At 47.4% G+C, this 14,771-nt stretch overlaps 2 protein-coding genes across 6 annotated transcripts in view; one reads left to right on the top strand and one right to left on the bottom strand.

Annotated features, from left to right (window-relative positions):
* TRMT44 (tRNA methyltransferase 44 homolog) overlaps positions 1-14,771 on the bottom strand; it is a 325,304-nt gene that overhangs the window by 82,113 nt on the left and 228,420 nt on the right. The window lies entirely within an intron of this gene.
* ACOX3 (acyl-CoA oxidase 3, pristanoyl) overlaps positions 1-14,771 on the top strand; it is a 199,549-nt gene that overhangs the window by 4,687 nt on the left and 180,091 nt on the right. The gene's annotated exons all lie outside the window — the stretch shown is intronic.

Genomic DNA, 14,771 nt, shown 5'->3' with positions numbered 1-14,771 from the left:
CATCTTAATTATCCCTTACTTGGACGATCTCCTGGTAAGGGCAAGGTCCAGAGAACAGTTGGAGGTCGGAGTAGCACTATCTCAAGTAGTTCTACGACAGCACGGGTGGATTCTAAATATTCCAAAATCGCAGCTGTCTCCGACGACACGTCTGCTGTTCCTAGGGATGATTCTGGACACAGTCCAGAAAAAGGTGTTTCTCCCGGAGGAGAAAGCCAGGGAGTTATCCGAGCTAGTCAGGAACCTCCTAAAACCAGGAAAAGTGTCAGTGCATCATTGCACAAGGGTCCTGGGAAAAATGGTGGCTTCTTACAAAGCGATTCCATTCGGCAGATTTCACGCAAGAACTTTTCAGTGGGATCTGCTAGACAAATGGTCCGGATCGCATCTTCAGATGCATCAGCGGATAACCCTGTCTCCAAGGACAAGGGTGTCTCTTCTGTGGTGGCTGCAGAGTGCTCATCTACTAAAGGGCCACAGATTCGGCATTCAGGACTGGGTCCTGGTGACCACGGATGCCAGCCTGAAAGGCTGGGGAGCAGTCACACAAGGAAAAAAAAAATTTCCAGGGAGTGTGATCAAGTCTGGAGACTTCTCTCCACATAAATATACTGGAGCTAAGAGCAATTTACAATGCTCTAAGCTTAGCAAGACCTCTGCTTCAAGGTCAGCCGGTATTGATCCAGTGGGACAACATCACGGCAGTCGCCCACGTAAACAGACAGGGCGGCACAAGAAGCAGGAGGGCAATGGCAGAAACTGCAAGGATTCTTCGCTGGGCGGAAAATCATGTGATAGCACTGTCAGCAGTGTTCATTCCGGGAGTGGACAACTGGGAAGCAGACTTCCTCAGCACGACCTCCACCCGGGAGAGTGGGGACTTCATCGGGAAGTCTTCCACATGATTGTGAACCGTTGGGAAAGACCAAAGGTGGACATGATGGCGTCCCGCCTGAACAAAAAACTGGACAGGTATTGCGCCAGGTCAAGAGACCCTCAGGCAATAGCTGTGGACGTTCTGGTAACACCGTGGGTGTACCAGTCGGTGTATGTGTTCCCTCCTCTGCTTCTCATACCTAAGGTACTGAGAATTATAAGACGTAGAGGAGTAAGAACTATACTCGTGGCTCCGGATTGGCCAAGAACGACTTGGTACCCGGAACTTCAAGAGATGCTCACAGAGGACTCATGGCCTCTGCCGCTAAGAAGGGACTTGCTTCAGCAAGTACCATGTCTGTTCCAAGACTTACCGCGGCTGCGTTTGACGGCATGGCGGTTGAACGCCGGATCCTAAGGGAAAAAGGCATTCCGGAAGAGGTCATTCCTACCCTGGTCAAAGCCAGGAAGGAGGTGACCGCACAACATTATCACCACATGTGGCGAAAATATGTTGCGTGGTGTGAGGCCAGGAAGGCCCCACGAAGAAATTTCAACTCGGTCGATTCCTGCATTTCCTGCAAACAGGAGTGTCTATGGGCCTCAAATTGGGGGTCCATTAAGGTTCAAATTTCGGCCCTGTCGATTTTCTTCCAGAAAGAATTGGCTTCAGTTCCTGAAGTCCAGAAGTTTGTCAAGGGAGTACTGCATATACAACCCCCTTTTGTGCCTCCAGTGGCACTGTGGGATCTCAACGTAGTTCTGGGATTCCTCAAATCACATTGGTTTAAACCGCTCAAATCTGTGGATTTGAAATATCTCACATGGAAAGATGACCATGATGTTGGCCCTGGCCTCGGCCAGGCGAGTGTCAGAATTGGCGGTTTTGTCTCACAAAAGCCCATATCTGATTGTCCATTCGGACAGGGCAGAGCTGCGGACTCGTCCCCAGTTTCTCCCTAAGGTGGTGTCAGCGTTTCACCTGAACCAGCTTATTGTGGTACCTGCGGCTACTAGGGACTTGGAGGACTCCAAGTTGCTAGATGTTGTCAGGGCCCTGAAAATATAGGTTTCCAGGACGGCTGGAGTCAGGAAAACTGACTTGCTGTTATCCTGTATGCACCCAACAAACTGGGTGCTCTTGCTTCTAAGCAGACGATTGCTAGTTGGATGTGTAGTACAATTCAGCTTGCACATTCTGTGGCAGGCCTGCCACAGCCAAAATATGTAAATGCCCATTCCACAAGGAAGGTGGGCTCATCTTGGGCGGCTGCCCGAGGGGTCTCGGCTTTACAACTTTGCCGAGCTGCTACTTGGTCAGGGGCACACCCTGGCTGAGGAGGACCTGGAGTTCTCTCACTCGGTGCTGCAGAGTCATCCGCACTCTCCCGCCCGTTTGGGAGCTTTGGTATAATCCCCATGGTCCTGACGGAGTCCCCAGCATCCACTTAGGACGTCAGAGAAAATAAGAATTTACTTACCGATAATTCTATTTCTCGTAGTCCGTAGTGGATGCTGGGCGCCCATCCCAAGTGCGGATTGTCTGCAATACTTGTACATAGTTATTGTTACAAAAATCGGGTTATTATTGTTGTGAGCCATCTTTTCAGAGGCTCCGCTGTTATCATGCTGTTAACTGGGTTCAGATCACAGGTTGTACAGTGTGATTGGTGTGGCTGGTATGAGTCTTACCCGGGATTCAAAATCCTTCCTTATTGTGTACGCTCGTCCGGGCACAGTATCCTAACTGAGGCTTGGAGGAGGGTCATAGGGGGAGGAGCCAGTGCACACCACCTGATCCTAAAGCTTTTACTTTTGTGCCCTGTCTCCTGCGGAGCCGCTATTCCCCATGGTCCTGACGGAGTCCCCAGCATCCACTACGGACTACGAGAAATAGAATTATCGGTAAGTAAATTCTTATTTTTCATTCCACTGAGATCTGATACATTAATCAGTTGGTGAATTCAGATAAAGGCAGCGTGTTCAATGAATGAACTGCTTCCATATAGACACTGTGTGTGTGTGTGTGTGTGTGTGTGTGTGTGTGTGTGTGTGTGTGTGTGTGTGTGTGTGTGTGTGTGTGTGTGTGTGTGTGTGTTATTTTTATATATATATATATCCATCCCTATACTTGTTGATATACAGCAGCATGCCAACATATGATGGACCTAATTCAGACCTGATTGCTAAACTGCTAAAATAGTTGTCCTGCGATCAGATAGTCGCCGCCCAAGGGGAGTGTATATTCGCCGTGCAAGTGTGCGATCCCATGTGTACGCCGAGCAGCTTAAAAATCCCTCAGTCAGCGGACAGCTGCAAATCCGTTCACACCTCACTGGTTTTTCCAGTGTGTGCAGTCTGTGCGCAGCCCAGGATTTACTCCTACAGTGCGATGAGAACAGGCTGATCGGGGCCGGAGCTGATGTCACATACCCGCCCTGAAAACGCTTGGGAACGCCTGCGTTTTCCCTGACACTCCCAGAAAACTGTCAGTTACCACCCACAAACGGCCTCCTTCTGTCAATCAGCATGCGAATGGCTGTGCGATTAGAATTTTCACACCAGCCTGTCACTGACCGGCAATGCCTGATGTTTCTTTGCCGACGCGCTTGTGCATTGCGGTGCATACGCAGTTGATCGTTGATTGCTGCTGTGCAAAAACGCAGAGCAACAATCCGGTCTGAATCGGGCCCGATGTCCGCAGATTAGAGTATAATGCTTTGAGAAAATTTAGAAGAACTCAGTGATCATACCCCTAAATAGGGAGTTATACAGTAGATCTGTTCCATCTCCGATAGGTTTTATGTTTATTTTATGTCTCTTTTATAAAACGGAGTCAGCTCATTCGTTCGTACTAATGTCGTGCCTTTATTTAAATGTATTCACCTATTATTTTTTTAGTTTTTTCCATCTACAAGTAACAATACTTGGCATCTTAAGGAATTATTATTATTTTCTGAAATACAATATATTTTTTGCCAAAGAACAATATATGTATTTTTCTTTTCACTAATCTACACAATGGCTTGTCACAGTTTAGGAACGAAACATTTGGCTTCATGCGGAGTACAGTGTGCACGTCTGTCACAGGTACAATGTGACAAGCCGCTAAAGGACTTTAAAACCTTTGAATGATATAATACTAAAGTCCGTTAATAGCTTATCAGTATAACCTGTGTCAGCAAATAAGATTGCGTTTAATAGTAATCTATTATAGGGCTGTGATTCCAGTGATAACACCGAAACACCGGCAGCGCTAGAATTCATCTGTCCAATTATTTACTTTTGTTTAAACTTGGAATTCTGCCTATAGATCATCTTATAAGTACAGTAACCCTGACGTTCTCTTTGGTCATATGTTCTAAATAAATGATATAATATAGAGTTCATAAAGATATTGGACATCATTCACAGCTAGGCGCGAAACGTAACATGTATCCGGATTTTAAAAAAAACAGTTGTGTTTTGCTACTTATACATTGTTGGTTGCTCCATGGAGAATACAGTTTAAAGTTTGAAAAAATGGTGATCAAAATATTGTGGAGGAGATGTACAGCATCAAAGCTTGGAGATGTACAGTAGTGGTGAGAGATAAAGTACCAACCAATCAGCTACTAACTGTCATTTATCAAATACTGCCTGTATTGTGGCAGATAATGTAGAAGCTGGTTGGTTGGTATTTTATCTTTCTTCACTTTATAACTCTCCAAAGCTTAAGGCCCATATAGACGGCCCGATGCAGGGAGAGATGTGTGCTGAGCGAACCGCTCAGCACACATCTCTCCCGCTGCTCAGCACAGCGCGATCTGTGCTGAGCGTACGGGGGGGCCGCTCACTTCACCCAGCGGGTGAAGTGAGCGACCCTCTAGATTGGTCTGCACAGCTAGCCAATCTAGCAGCAGCGATAGCGATGCGCGGGGCTGCGCATCGCTATCGCTGTAAGGGCTACACACGGAGCGATCAGGCTTATATTCTAAGCAATCTAGTCAGATTGCTTAGAATAACGCTCCGTGAGTACCCCCCTTTAGTACATCTCCCCCTTGGAACAATGTATGCTTTTTTTTTTTTTAGGAGCTGATTGGCTGGTACTTTCTCTCTTTGATGCCTCTCCCCCTGTGTATTTAGTGTTATCAATTTAGATTACATTGTGTCTTTTTTGGGAGTGCTACTGTAGTAGTTACCACTTCATTGCTTAGCTTATGGTATTTATTGAAAATCTTTATAAATATATCCCCCTTATTTAACAATCAAAGTATTACAGAGTATTGTAAACACAGATTAGTATTGTGGGTATTTTCTATCATTAACACTGAAATGGATATTTGTCATGTGTAGTTCTACAGGTTTAGCTCATGGTGAAACGTGCGTTAATGTACAGTATGCTCTGTACTTATACTGTAACCAATATGATTTTATCTGCTTCATTTAAGTAAGTGTTATCTCAGAACGTTGGCTCTCTCAAAGACACAAAGTAATTTTATAAATTGATAACATAAAGCATACCTCCCAACTTTTGTTTCCACGATCTTGACAGTCCAAAAAATGGTGTGGCCTCGGGTTGGAGAGGCATGACATTGTATGGGAGGGGGCGTGGACCTTGTTTTCGCCATTTTGGGGCTCTCCGAGCAGCTGGGCAGACCCCCTGGCTTACCTCCCTGCACTGTGTAGATGCACGGAATCTATTCAGGGTTCACTCACGGCTTTGCAGAGCGGCAGTGATCAAACGCTCCCCCACCTGCGGGACACTGCGGCCAGCAAGTGGGACAATGTCCGAATAGTGGGACTGTCGCACTGGAATCGGGACAGTTGGGAGGTATGATAAAGTACATTGTGTTTTTATTCACTTTGTTAACATTTCTGCTTTTGTGTTTAATTTAATTTCTCTTACGTCCTAGAGGATGCTGGAGTCCATTTTAGTACCATAGGGGTATAGACGGTTCCGCAGGAGCCTTCGGCACTTTAAGACTTTTCAACAGTGTGAACTGGCTCCTCCCTCTATGCCCCTCATCCAGACCTCAGTTTAGAAAATGTGCCCAGGAGACTGGATGCACACCAGTGGAGCTCTACTGAGCTTTGCTAGAAAAATACTTTCTTAGGTGTTTTATTTTACAGGGAAGCTGGCAACAGCTTCCCTGCTTCGTGGGACTTAGGGGGGGAAGTAGGAACCAACTTCTCAATTAGTTAATCTTTCTGCTTCCGCTGACAGGACACCATTAGCTCCTGAAGGGTACTGAACACAGCCCAAGTCTGGCCAGCATTCACTCCCACAGCACTGCCGCCACCCCCTAACAGAGCCAGAAGGCTGGTGAGTATATTACCGGAGTCCTGCCTGAGAGGGGATCCTCCGGTCATCGTTGGCGGCATACAGGTACACGTGCAGCGCGCGCCATGTCTCTCAGCACAAGGGTGCAGAGCGCGGGGGGGGGGGGGGCGCACTCTAAGGGCATGTTTTAAAACCTTACTCTCACTGGCAAAAAGGGTACATACATGTATAGCCGCTGATGTGCCATCCCCAGCCAGTATAAATATTACATTGCTGAGGCAGAAGGGCGGGGCTTCTCCTCAGACTTGCTAGAACACTCACTGGGTGCCATTTTCTCCTGCAGAAACTCCAGTGTGAAGCTCCTGAACGCTGTTTCTCCTCATGACAACGCTGATACAAGTACAGGGTGTTATAGAAGGGGCAGAGAGTATTCATTAAAATTAGGTCTGTGGGCCTATTATTGCTATATGCGCTGTAAGTGGGTAATATTTCCATATCTCCCAACTTTTGTGGCCATCAAGGAGGGACATCGGTGCGCGCCCCCGTGCTCACCGGGGGAAAGGGGGCGAGGCCTCTGGAAAGGTGTCGTGGTTTAGCGGGGTTGCCTGCGATTGTGAGCCACCCCCGCGGTTTTCGTCACTTTGGGGGCATGCCCAGCGCTCTGTGAGCCGCTGGCATGCCTCCTCTCCCTCTGCCTCTAGTTAATAGACGCTGTGCGCATGCACACAGCGTCAAATTCACCGTTGCTCTGCTAAGCAGGGCAGCGAGAGACAGAGACTCCCAACTGCCCCCCACCCACCCACCGCGGGACACTGGCCCGCGGGTGGGACAGCAGGACAGTCCCAAAAAAACGGGACTATCCCACGAAAATCGGGACAGTTGGGAGGTATGTATTTCCACAATTCACAATAAGGCGCAGTGTGTGGACTGGCAAATCCCTCTGTGTCTCTCTGACAGACTTTAGTGTGGGTCTGTCCCCAATAGCTCCCCTGTGTGATAGGGGTGTGTGTGTACAAGTGTGTAACATGTCAGACATTGGGGAGGCATTTTAGATACACAAGAGGGTAATGTGGTGGCCCTTCCCTCTCAGAAGGAGCCAGAGTGGGTGAGAATGTTGCAAAAGAATATGTCAATGCTTGCAAAGAAATTCTCTGAGTCTAAACAACAGACTAAATATTGGAGGCAGTCTGTGGAGGATGCACTGTTTACTGACCCCTCCATATCATCCACTCGGGCCCCATCCAGTTCCCAGAAAAGGTCTATGGCCCAGATAATGCAAGGGGACACAGACACAGATTCCGACTCTGACGTAGACACTGGGGATTTGAGAGGGGTAGACCCCAAATTAGCCAAAAGTATACAATGTATGATAGTTGCTATAAAAGAAGTGTTGGAGTTTCCTGAAACAACACTGGTCCCTGAGGAAAGGATTATTTTAAATTTAATAAAAAGCAGGTTGTGACTTTTCCTCCTTCAAAGGATTTGAATGCGTTCTTTGAAGAATCCTGGGCTAACCCAGAGAAGAAATTTACCCTTCCCAGAAGGTTATGTGTAGCGTACCCTTTCCCTGAAGAAGACAGGCACAAATGGGAGACTGCCCCAATGATAAGACACCTCAGTTTCTCGGCTGTCTAAGAAAATAGTTTTGCCTGCCCCTGGTTCAGCCCCCTGAAAAGATCCAGCTGACCGTAAACAACCCTGAAATCCATATATACGGCTAACGGAACGGTGCTCAGGCCCACCATTGCTTGTACGTGGGTGGGTAACGCTGTGGAAAAATGGTCTGACAACTTGCTTGTTAACATAGACAAAGTTGACAGGGATGAAATAGTCCTAACTCTCGGCCATATCAAATATGCTGCAGGTTACTTAGTTGAAGCAATGAAGGATATTGGGTTGCTGAGTTCAAGATCCTCCGCTATGGCGATTTCAGCCCGCAGGGCGCTATGGATCCGCCAATGGAATGCTGATGCGGAATCAAAAAAGAACATTTGAGGCGCTTCCTTACAACGGAGAAGCCCTCTTTGGAGACAAGCTGGATGCCATGATTTCAACAACTACATCAGGCAAGTCAGCATTTCTGCCTTCCGCAGCTGCTCCACCTAGGAAAGGATTTCATTCTCATACGATGCAATCCTTTCGGCCCAACAAGTCCAAAAAGGCAAAGGGTACCCCCTTCTTCGCAGGAAGAGGGCGAGGAAGGGGTAAAAAATCTACAACACCATCAGACTCGCAGGAGCATAAGTCAACAGCTACTTCTGCTAAAACCTCAGCATGACGCTGGGGCTCCCCTGCGGGAGTACGATTGGGTGGGGGCACGTCTACTGTTTTTCAGCCAGGTCTGGGTTCACTCAGATCTGGATCCTTGGGTATTGGAGATAGTATCCCAAGGGTACAAATTGGAATTTCAGGGCCTTCCCCCATGCCGATTTTTCAAATCAGCCTAACTAGCTTCTGTTCAGGACAGAGCAAAAGTGCTGAACGCAATACAGAAATTATGTCAAGACAATATAATTTCCTTAGTTCCTGTGTCACAACAGGAAAAAGGGTTTTATTGAAGCCTGTTTGTAGTGCCGAAACCAGATGGCTCGGTCAGACAGATTTTTTAAACCTAAAGACTGAACCTTTATTTGAAAAGGTTCAAATTCAAGATGGAATCCCTGAGAGCGGTGATCTCCAGCTTGGAGGAAAAGGAATTTCTAGTATCGATGGACATCAAAGATGCTTTATTACATGTTCCCATCTACCCGCCGCATCAGGCATACCTGAGGTTTGCGGTGCAGGACTGCCACTACCAGTTCCAAACATTGCCTTTTGGGCTCTCCACGGCTCCGAGAATATTCACCAAGGTGATGGCAGAGATGATGGTTCTTCTTCGCAAGAAAGGAGTCAAAGTCATCCCATACTTGGACGATCCCCTCATAAAAGCGAGATCCAGGGAGAAACTAGTGCAGAACATTGCACTTTCCCTGACGGTGCTTCAACAGCACGGTTGGATCATAAACCTTCCAAAATCACAATTGGAACCCACAAGAAGGTTATCATTTCTGGGAATGATATTGGAAACGGATGCACAGAAAGTATTCCTACCGGTGGAAAAGACTCTGGAGATTCAGAGGATGGTCAAACCAGTTTTAAAACTAGCACGCGTATCGATTCATCAGTGCATCCGCCTGCTGGGTAAGATGGTAGCGGCATACGAGGCTCTACAATTTGGCAGATTCCACGCTAGGGTGTTCCAATGGGACCTACCGGACAAGTGGTCAGGTTCGCACCTACACATGCACTGGAAGATAATCCTGTCAACAAAAGCCAGAATTTCACTCTTGTGGTGGCTTCAAAGTTCTCACCTCCTGGAGGGACGCAGGTTCGGGATTCAGACTTGGATCCTGGTGACCACAGATACAAGCCTCCGAGGTTGGGGAGCAGTCACGCAAGGGGAAAGCTTCCAAGGACGATGGTCAGATGGTCAAGTCAAGACATACTCCTTCACATAAATATTCTGGAATTGAGAGCTGTGTACAACAGCCTTCATCAAGCAGCACACCTTCTTCAAGGTCATCCCATACAGATCCAGTCAGACAATGTAACGGCAGTAACTTACATAAACCGCCAGGGTGGAACAAAAAGCAGAGCGGCAATGGCAGAGGTGACAAAGATACTCCTCTGGGCAGAAAGAGATGCAAAAGCTCTGTCGGTAATTTTCATTCCGGGAGTGAAAAGCTGGGAAGCAGACTTCCTCAGCAGACACGATCTCCATCCAGGAGAATGGAGGCTCCACCCAGAAGTCTTTGCAGAGGTAGCAGATCGTTGGGGCGTTCCTCAAGTAGATATGATGGCATCACGTCTCAACAAGAAGCTTCAGAAATATTGTTCCAGGTCAAGAGACCCACAAGCAATAGCAGTGGATGCACTGGTGACCCAGTGGGTGTTTCAGTCAGTGTTTCTGTACCCCCCCACTTCCACTAATACCAAAAGTTCTCAAAATCATCAGAAGAACAAGGGTTCAAGCAATTCTCATTGCTCCAGACTGGCCAAGGAGGGCTTGGTATCCAGATCTTCAGGAGTTATTACTGGAAGTTTCTCTTCCTCTTCGCGAGGACCTGCTTCAGCAGGGGCCGTTTGTTTATCAAGATTTACCGCGCCTGCGTTTGACGGCATGGCTGTTGAACGCCAGATCCTAGCCCGTAAGGGTATTCCCAATGAAGTCATTCCCACACTTATTCTGGCCAGGAAAGAGGTAACGTCCAAACATTACCATCGTATTTGGAGAAAATATGTATCTTGGTGTGAATCCAAGAAGTCTCCTGCGGTGGAGTTTAAATTAGGACGTCTTCTCCTATTTCTACAGGCGGGTGTGGATGCTGGCTTGAGATTAGGGCCTATCAAGGTCCAAATTTCGGCCTTGTCCATTTTCTTTCAGAAACAGTTGGCTTCCCTTCCTGAGGTCCAGAGGTACGTGAAGGGGGTTCTGCGCATCCAACCTCCCTTTGTGCCTCCTGCGGCCCCATGGGATCTTAATGTGGTGTTGCAGTTTCTTAAATCGGACTGGTTTGAGCCTCTACAAGAGGTAGAGTTGAAGTTTCTCCTTGGAAAGTGGTCATGCTGTTGGCCTTGGCCTCAGGCAGACGAGTGTCTGAATTAGGGGCTCTGTCACACGAGTCCTTATTTGATATTTCATGAAGATAGAGCTGAACTGCGGACGCGTCAGCATTTTCTTCCAAAGGTTGTGTCTTATTTCCATATCAACCAACCTGTGGTGGTGCCAGTGGCTTCTGACACCTCAGCCATTTCAAAAGTCCTTGGATGTCGTCAGAGCGTTAAGGACTTATGTTGCAAGAACGGCTTGGATAAGTTAAACAGAATCTTTGTTTGTTCTCTATGACTCCAACAAGATTTGGGGTCCTGCTTCTAGGCAGACTATTGCGCGCTGGATCAGAGGTACCATTCAGCACGCTTATTTCACGGCAGGATTGCTGTTACCGAGTTCGGTAAAGGCCCACTCTACAAGGAAAGTGGGTTCTGCCTGGGCGGCTGCCCGGGGTGTCTCGGCGTTGCAAATTTGCTGAGCAGCTACTTGGTCAGGGGCAAACACTTTTGCTAAGCTTCACAGGTTTGACATCTTGGCGGCTGACGAACTTCAGTTTGGTCAGTCAGTTCTACAGGAACATTAGCACTTTCCCGCCCGTACTGGGAGCTTTGGTACATCCCCATGGTACTAAAATGGACCCCAGCATCCTCTAGGACGTAAGAGAAAATAGGATTTTAATTACCTACCGGTAAATCCTTTTCTCGTAGTCCGTAGAGGATGCTGGGCGCCCGCCCAGTGCTAATTTTTCCTGCAGAATTACGTTTTATCTTTTTACGCAGGTTCTCATGTGTTAAGATGTTCACAGCTGTTGCGTTATGCATGCACGTTAGCATGGGTTATGTTGAAAGCCATGTTAGGCGGCATGTTTTGTATGATGTGAGCTGGTGTGAATCTCGCCACTAGTTTAATGTAAATTCTTCTCTCGAAGTTGTCCGTCTCCTCGGGCACAGTTCCTATACTGAGGTCTGGAGGAGGGGCATAGAGGGAGGAGCCAGTTCACACCGTTGAATAGTCTTAAAGTGCCGAAGGCTCCTGCGGAACAGTCTATACCCCTATGGTACTAAAATGGACCCCAGCATCCTCTACGGACTACGAGAAAAGGATTTACCGGTAGGTAATTAAAATCCTATTTTCTCTTTCAGCAAGGCTGGGACCGAAAGGCATTTTATCTGGGACATACACTGTGAGATCTCTCACGGTGCATGTCACGTGATATCGGCACTCCGCCCCCGGAGAGGAGACATTTCCCCACAGGGGAATGTCCATCAGTCGGCCGCGGTAGGAAATACACTACCCGATGCGGCTGAGATGACACTTTGAAAATATCAAATCAGAGGGGCATGCTGGATGATATGGCATGCCCGACCAATCAATATTTTGAGGTTGGTCGGTCACATGCATGCTGCAATTATCTGGCCGATACACTGATATCGGGTGGATCAGCTAGATAATTGTAACGTGTATACCCATCATTAGTGATCATTCCATATGCCAAGTTCCACTAATGGGTTGGGAATGCCGGTCAACATACCTTCGCCGGTGTCCCGCAAGCGGAATGCCGTCGGGGGGCGACTTCATAGCCGGATCTGCCGTTCACTGTGCTAGAGCTCACAGCCTTCTTGTCTGAGGAGTCCAGTCGGTCTTGGCCAGCCGGCCACTTCATATTTGGTCGTTCATCGCTACACCAGCAGTGTACTGGTATAGGCCGAATTCTCTCCTAAGTAGAGACCTTTGTGCCGGCATTCTCAGCGATGTTCATACTAGCAGTGAGAAAGCACAAGTCTTACTTCCCTAAGTTTGCTCTTAGAAAGTGTGGTCTCACATTCCAGGATTCTTCCAGCAGTTGGTTCGGAAGTGGGAAATTTCCACAAGGGATTCTCATAGACTTTCAAAACAACTTCAAAGTTCCACAGTTCTGTGCTGTATCACGAGACTCGTTGCTTTTCACAGTGCATGCCATGATAGTTCTGTGGGTTCTTATCTAGCGTATCTGTTTTCACCGAACCCCATGTTGCTTCTAGTATTGCAGCGCAACGGAAGATTGTAATCCTAGTGGCTCCAGGCTGGCAACGCAGGTCGTGGTATGGCCGACATTCTTCTGTTGTCGGCAGGTCCTGAGTGGCATCTTCCTTTTCATCCAGACCTGCTACAATAAGGTCCATTCCTATACGTGGATCTTCTTCGGTTGGCTATAACAGCCTAACTTTTAAAACTAAGATAAAGGTTTTTTTTCAACATCTGTAGTTCATACTATGCTAGAAAGCCGGAATCCGGTTTTGTCATGTAATTACCACAGAGTATAGAAGGTGTGAACAGAAAAGGGTTCATACATTTTAGCTTCTCTCCTATTGTTTTTAGGTCTTCCTTCAGAGGGTGGGTTTGGAAGCTAATTTAAAGTATCATTCTTTGAAAGTACAGACTTTGGCCCTGTCAATTTGCTTTCAACAGTGTTTGGCCTGTCTTCTATGGGTCGTTATATTTTTTTACGGGGTGTGGGCGTATCTCACTACCGTTTCATCTGCCAGTTGCACCGTGGGATCTTTATCTGGTCCTATTAATTCTCAAACAGACTTCGTTTGAGCCTTTACATTTAGCAGATCTTCAATTTTACAGGAAGCTGTCTTCCTTATGGCTATTGCCACAGCCCGGTGTGTTACCAATTTAGGGGTTTTGTCTTGCAAGCTGCAATTTTCTAGTCTTCCGTGACAATAGAGCAGCTCTCCTTACTGTTCCTACGTTCCAGCCAAAAGTTGTCTTTCCTGTTTTTTCCCTCCTTCGGTGACTTCCCATGACTGAGATGATCTGGCTCTACTAGACATTGTTCGAGCTCTGCAGATTTACTGAGACAAGACCTCTACTGTCCATCACACCGATTCTTTGCTTGTTATTTACAAATCATATAAATGTGGTTGGCCGGCTACACGGCAGTCAGTTGACGCGTTAGATCCTCTTGGTCATCACGTAAGCCTACAGTCTTCTAGTGCAGGGCAACCAGCAAAACACCTGGTGTCTGCGCATTCTGCAAAGGCAGTAATGACCCCCCGGGCGGCACAACATGTGGCTTCGGTGGAACAGGTGTGTCGTGCATCCCCCTTGTCATCTGTTCACATGTTTATAGCGTTTTCAGGTTTTTGCCACTGGCGGCACCCTTTTTCTGCATTTCTCTGGTCAGACAGCCTGAGCTTTCCCTCCCTTGGGGGCGGTTGTTGAACGTTCCATGGTCCAGTGTTCCCCAGCCTTTCTGTAAGAGAAAAGAGGATTTTTGGTCACTTACCGTTAAATCCTTTTCTCTGAAGTAGGCTGGAGGACACTGCATTCCCTAAAGTAGTGGAATTCTGGGTTTGCAGGTTGAGGAGCTTACTTTTTAAAGCTACAGTTTAATTTGGGTGCCAGCCCCAACACCAACCTGCAATGGTCCAGTATTCCCCAACCTGCTCTTTTGAATCATGCAGGTGAATCAAAGAAGGTTTTAAAGTATACAAGTAATCTGTAGGTATTATGTATAATGTATTTTTGTCATTACTGCAGTACCTACAGTACTTCCCTGTCTCCCTGAATTTACTACAATAGGCTAAGCATTAATACTCGGTAAAGTATTATATCTATACATTCCGTTAGCTAGCATTGGCCAAAATGAACATCTCTACTATATGAATGAAGTTGATGTAAGTTGTAGTACACTTTAAGTTTTTTCCCCTGGTTCCACGCGAATGTTTGAAAGGGATCCGTTCAATTTGCCGGCTGTCGGGATCCGGCGGTCAGGATGCCGACACTGGAATCCCGCCAGCCGGAAATACCGGCGGCCAGGGGCTATTTCCACTCGTGGGGGTCCAGAGTGGGAATAGAACCTGTGGCGAGCGCAACTTGCCACTGAGCCCACAAGGGGAATCGCACGGCTCGCCCCGCTGCCAGCATTTTGCCAGGCGGAATGCCACTGTGGTGATACTGACAGTCTGCATCCCGCCCGGCGGGATTACATATGACATAACCACCTTTGATCAGGGCATTTCCAAGGACTGGGTGACCTATGGGCCACTTGTG

This window comes from Pseudophryne corroboree, chromosome 1 (assembly GCF_028390025.1).
Source record: "Pseudophryne corroboree isolate aPseCor3 chromosome 1, aPseCor3.hap2, whole genome shotgun sequence".
Classification (NCBI taxonomy): domain Eukaryota; kingdom Metazoa; phylum Chordata; class Amphibia; order Anura; family Myobatrachidae; genus Pseudophryne; species Pseudophryne corroboree.
Note: the sequence above shows the minus strand (reverse complement) of the source record. Positions and strands in the feature narration are given on the sequence as shown.